Consider the following 5,992-nt stretch of genomic DNA (forward strand, 5'->3'; position numbering starts at 1 on the left):
AAGTCAATGAGATTGATATTCAAAGCAATTATGTTTGAATAATTATGGTTTGAACACAAATCAAGAAGTCAAAAAGTTGGCGGACGAGAGGAAATTAGCAAGAGTGCAACTCTTAAACTATTTATGTATGTACGATTTGATGACGAAAAAAATAATATGTAATTGAATACACGGGTATGTTAATTTTATCATTTTTGTCAGAAACATTAATATTTGTTACAAGAACACCAGAGGCAGGGCTGTAAGAATTTCATTCCTACTGGGTGGCCAAAGTATGGCTTATCGTGTGTACCAAACTTGTGGTCTGCAGCAACCTACTACGAAAACATACCAAATTTCCCTAACTCTTAGTTGCGTCGTGAACATTTTCACTCCATAGAAGTAAGTCGCTTCCCACCGTCTGTCTGCATATGTACGAGTATGTACTGTATGTACTCTATTATGAAGTGATTCAAGATTTTTTATTTTATTTATAAGTGTGAGAAACGGCAAGGGTTATGGTTTTGGAGCATATGTATGGTCATTTCTTTCGCACGCTATGCAACAAGGCCTTGATGCATCTTAACAAGTAAGACAATAAACAACAAGACAATAGAAGAGACAAGAAAATAAGTCTTTGTTAGGAGTGACACAGGTTGTTAATTTTATGCGTATGTGAGTCTGTCTGTGTATCTTTCCGTCGGCCCATCCGTCCGTCCGTCTGTCGATCCGTCCATCTGTCTGTCCGTCTGTCTGTCTGTCTGTCTTTCGAAGTGAACACTACATCATTGATGACATATGGATCCGAGACGTGGTGCTTTACTTTAGGCCTTATAAATAGGCTCAGAGTTGCTCAGCGAGCTATGGAGAGAGCTATGCTTGGGGTTTCTCTACGGGACCGAATCAGAAATGAGGAGATACGTAGAAGAACAAGGGTCACCGACATAGCCAAGCGAATCAGCTCGTTGAAGTGGCAATGGGCCGGCCATATAGCACGGAGAGCGGATGGCCGTTGGGGCCGAAAAGTTCTCGAGTGGAGGCCGCGGATCGGCAAGCGCAGCGTAGGACGTCCACCAACAAGATGGACGGATGACCTGGTTAAAGCCGCAGGTTCACGGTGGATGCAGGCCGCTGCCAGCCAAAGCAACTGGAAGTCTGTAGGGAGGCCTATGTCCAACAGTGGACGTCCTACGGCTGAGATGATGATGATGATGGTGAATAAAGTTGTACCAACTGTACTTTAGTCGAAAATTTTACTACGACCTTTAAAATTTATAAGTATTTTATTGATAATTAGAAGCAGAGTCTTGGGAAATAGCTCATGTTAGGAGATAGAGAGATCAGAAGAGGTATCGTTAGATTTGTCTCTGTTAGGCACTCCTAACACAGGTGTCACTACACAGGTTGTTAATTTTATGCGTATGTGAGTCTGCAGTCCTGGATTTATAAATAGGCCGTATAGGCCGCGGCCTAGGGGCGGCAGATTTAAAAAAATATTATTTTAGAAAGTTACATAGGGCGGCGGATATAAAGTGGCCTACACTCATAAAAAAACATAAATCCGCCACTGTGAGTCTGTCAGTGTACCTTTCCGTCGCCTCATCCGTCCGTCCGTCTGTTGATCTGTCTGTCCGTCTGTCTGTCTGTCTGTGTTTCGAAGTGAATCATTGTCCTATTTTTTTAATGATTGTTTACCAACGCACACACCAAACCTTTTATCCTAAAAAGCTGAAATTTAAGATAAGGAAAATATGGGCTTATTATGTACCTACATAAAATTCTACTGGTTCGTAACTATTATTTAGTTTTTAGGGTTCCGTACCTAAAAAGTGCCAACGGAACCCTATTGCTGAGACTCCGCTGTCTGTCTGTCTGTCTGTCCGTCCGTCTGTCACAGGGCTCTATCTCTTGAGTCGTAATAGTTAGACACTTTAAATTTTTACAGGTTATGTATTACTGTGGCCGCTATAACAACAAATACTCAAACCAGAATAATATAAATATTTTAGGGCGGCTCCCATACAACAAACGTGATTGTTTAGCCGTTTTTTGCATGATGTTAATAACGGCAACAGGTAGACGCTTGAAATATTCACAGAATATTTAGCTGTATAATTACTTTAAAAATAAATAAATAAATTAAAATAAAACAAATATTTAAGGAGGACTTCCATACAACAAACTTGTTTTTCTGGCCGTTTTTTTTTTTGCTTATGTCTAATGTTGTATAGATAATGGTACGGAAGACATCGTGCGCGAATCCGACTCGCACTTGGCCAGTTTATTTTTAATACCCAGGGTAGGTAGCATGGAATTCAATGTTATATATTTAATTTTACAACTCTATCTCCATATCACTAATCTCTGTAAATTGACATGCAGGCAGAAAGGAATAGCAAAAATCTAAATTCAATATCAGGATATTTTGAAAAAGATAAGTATTGTTCACAAACCGATCTTAATGACGATGATGATGGTGATGATGATGATGATGATGATGATGGTCGTATGTCATCGCTGCCGAATTCTTACTTTATTCAATGAAAGACATGGAGAAACTTTGTCACAAAGACTTAGTTCAGATAGTTTGATATTACGCTGTCCGTCCGTCTATTTCTATAGGATTACTTAAAACTGAAGCAAACTGAAGTGGCAGTGGGCCGGCCATATCAGCCGAAGAACCGATAACTGCTAGGGTAAACGAGTAAAAGCCTAGCGTGGCGTGGGACGCCCTCAGACTAGGTGGAGCGATGATCTTCACTGGGTAGCTGACAGTAACTGGATGAGAGTGGCCGAGGATCGTGCTCAGTGGCGTGCAATTGGAGACGCCTATGTCCAGTAGTGGGCTAAGATAGGCCGATAATGATGATGATGATGATGATGACTTAAAATAAGACAATAATCCCACTCATATTATAAATGCGAAAGTTTGTTAGTCTGTTTGTTTATTTCTTTATTACCTTTTCACGTCTAAATCGTTGAACCGATTAGGATGAAATTTGGGATACAGATAGTTTGAGTCCCGTGGAAAAACATAGGGTAGTTTTTTTTAATCACATAATTCCCGCGGAATAGCTATAAACGAATTCTACGCGGACAGAGTTGCGTGCAACAGTATGTACATTAGGGAATTTACCTACTGATAGTCTGATTTACGTCCTTATGCTGTAACTAAAAGGCATCGGTCACTTTATTCCTCCACCTAAGTATCTTATAGTCTGTCTGCTAATACTATTTCTGTATTTATTAATGCACAATTCCTTTCAGATTCAATGCTAACTAACTGCATATAACTTTGCCTGGAATCATTATATTGCGAAAGTAGCCATGGTGCTGTCATGCAATATTCAAGGTGAAGAAAAGAAGAAACGTTTAATGTTGATATGCAAGAAATTTAGGAATATCCGACTGATTAGATTTATTTATTAACGCTGTGTTAAAAAGTTTGTTCTAAATAAATATGATGTACACAATGAAATAAAGTCTTCGTAGGCATCTTTCTTTTAGCGTTCCGTGGGTGGAAATTTTAGTGGAGATTCTAAAAACAAGAATACCAACAGGTATGTAGTTTTTATTTGTTGAATGAAACTACAGTAATTTCAGATGATGAGATAATAGGGGTACATTATATATAAAGTACTATAAAACCGTACAACTTTGACTTTTGAGATAACTTTGCCCAAGTTGTCATTTTTTTAAATATCTGAAATAAAACAAAATTGACTGATTTGTGACCACTTTGTGACATGCACATTTCTAAATAATTTTTGTACATTTTTTTCCCTTTTGTCACGAATAAATCTTTTCTTTTCCCTCGATATTAGAATATTTCTTTATTCCTGACGGGAGTTACTTCTTCTTTTTAGGGTTCCGTACCCAAAGGGTGCCAACGGGACCCTATTGCTGAGACTCTGCTGTCTGTCTGTCTGTCTGTCTATCTGTCCATCCGTCTGTCACAGGGCTTTATTTCTTGAGCTGTAATAGCTACCCGTGTGATGTCGGGTTAGAATTAGACCTCTCCATTTCTTCCGTGGATGTCGTAAGAGGCGACTGAGGACCGTAGGCCACAGGCTAGCAACCTGTCACTATTGTACCGTTTTTGTCAAACTTAAAACCTAAAATTGCTAAAAGTGGCGCCGAAGCTGTAACGTTTCGTGTGCTTTGCCTACCCCATTTAGGCATACATGTTTGTGTGTGCTAGACACTTGAAATGTTGACAGATTATGTAGGTATTACTGTGGCCTCCATAACAACAAATACTAATAATAAAGTAAGTAAAATTAAAAAATAAATGGAGTTGTCATACAAGAAACGTGTTTTTTTTCCAGCGTTTTTTGGTTACTAGGCGTTGCTAAAACTTATATTAGTGAACTGTTTTAAAAACATTGTACGTACGGAACCCTTCGTATGTACGAGTCCGACTCGAACTTGACCTTTTTTATCCTGCCAAGGCCTTTTTGTTACAGCTTATATTTAACTCCGCGGGCAAAATAAATATCAACGGCAAAATTGGACGGTTTTATGGTACTAAAAAAATAGTCTTCTATTTATAACAGAAAATGTAATTTATGTAAATTATTGTAAATTTATGTATGTAGGTGCAGTGGGACGTATATAGGCTGGGATGATGATGATGATGATGATGTATGTAGGTAAATTATTTAATAGTGTTACATGACAGCAGCAGCAGCAGCTCGTGAATTTGCTGCTCTGTATGTATGTGTGTTCTGGTGTTCTAAGTGACGATTAAATATTCACAGAACAAAAACAACCAAAATATCTAAATATATATTAATGTTTATTTGTTAGGCCTTTACCATATGTAATTCGACTTTTTATGTGTAGTTTTTTTTTTAACTATAGCGTACAATTTCGTACATTTTTTCTGATTTACAAGAAATTAGAAAAGTCGACTGCTTCATAGTGAAAAAGATAGCGCCCGCCAGAAAGTACTTCAAATTAGTAGATTTTTTTGTTTTTTTTTTATAATCGGTTCCATTTTTTGTTAAAAATTTTTTTCATGTACCTACATTTTCTGATGTCAGTGAATTCCATGCGACACCATGTCACCGCCAGGAAGTATGACACTCAACTTCGAAGCTGTCTCACCCTGGAGATTGCGTGGATCGATATTTACTTGAAATCTTATTAACTTATTTATTGTTTTGTCACTAGTAACGTGCTAGCACAAGTCTTTTCGCGATAGTTTTAATCTTCTTCTGCGTGAAACATTGTAGTAGAAAAATAGTAGAATTATTATATGTTCAATTTTTTTAACAAACGAGTTAGTGTTATGCTCTATGTCACAGGATGACTAAATATTGACTATCGATATCGATAATAATATCACTCATGTTTAGACTTTGCTCATGTCTAGCTTTAGAGACATTCTTGACTGAGCCGGCCGCGATAACTGTAGTAGGTAGTATGACGTTCTTTTTAGAGTGTCATTGCTACTGAACTGTCAGGTTGCCTTACAGAAGAAAAGTAAACTCGTGTAAAATGACAATCTCGCATACAGATACCCAGAATCAAGAACCAAAATCAGAAGAATTGTATAAGTTCATATATTGATATTTTTTTATTGTGAGCTTACTTTTTTTTATTATTTGTAACTATTATTACAAATTATATATTTTTAAGCTTCTGGTACCTTGACTTTTGTATTTAGGACTATTGCATGGTAGGTGCACGCGGCTAGTAGCTAGTTTTATAAGATCTCCGCTTACAAATTGTATCTTTCGCGTCACTGCTTTTATTATAGTGGCATCATAATAATGTTTGATTTTGAGTTTGCATTATATTATAGGCACTAAGTAAGTATAGAAGTTAGGTTGGTCAAACTGTCATATTGGCTGTACATTAATTTTCATCTAATCTAGTGTCCCAAATTTCAAATTTGTCAATTTTCAAAATCACTCAATATGCTTGACTGAAATGTTTACATCGTAAAATCTGGGTCATATTGTCCGAAATAAAGGTCGTTACTTATATTGTAATTGCTTGGTTCAGA

Source organism: Choristoneura fumiferana, chromosome 15 (genome assembly GCF_025370935.1).
Source record: "Choristoneura fumiferana chromosome 15, NRCan_CFum_1, whole genome shotgun sequence".
Lineage (NCBI taxonomy): Eukaryota > Metazoa > Arthropoda > Insecta > Lepidoptera > Tortricidae > Choristoneura > Choristoneura fumiferana.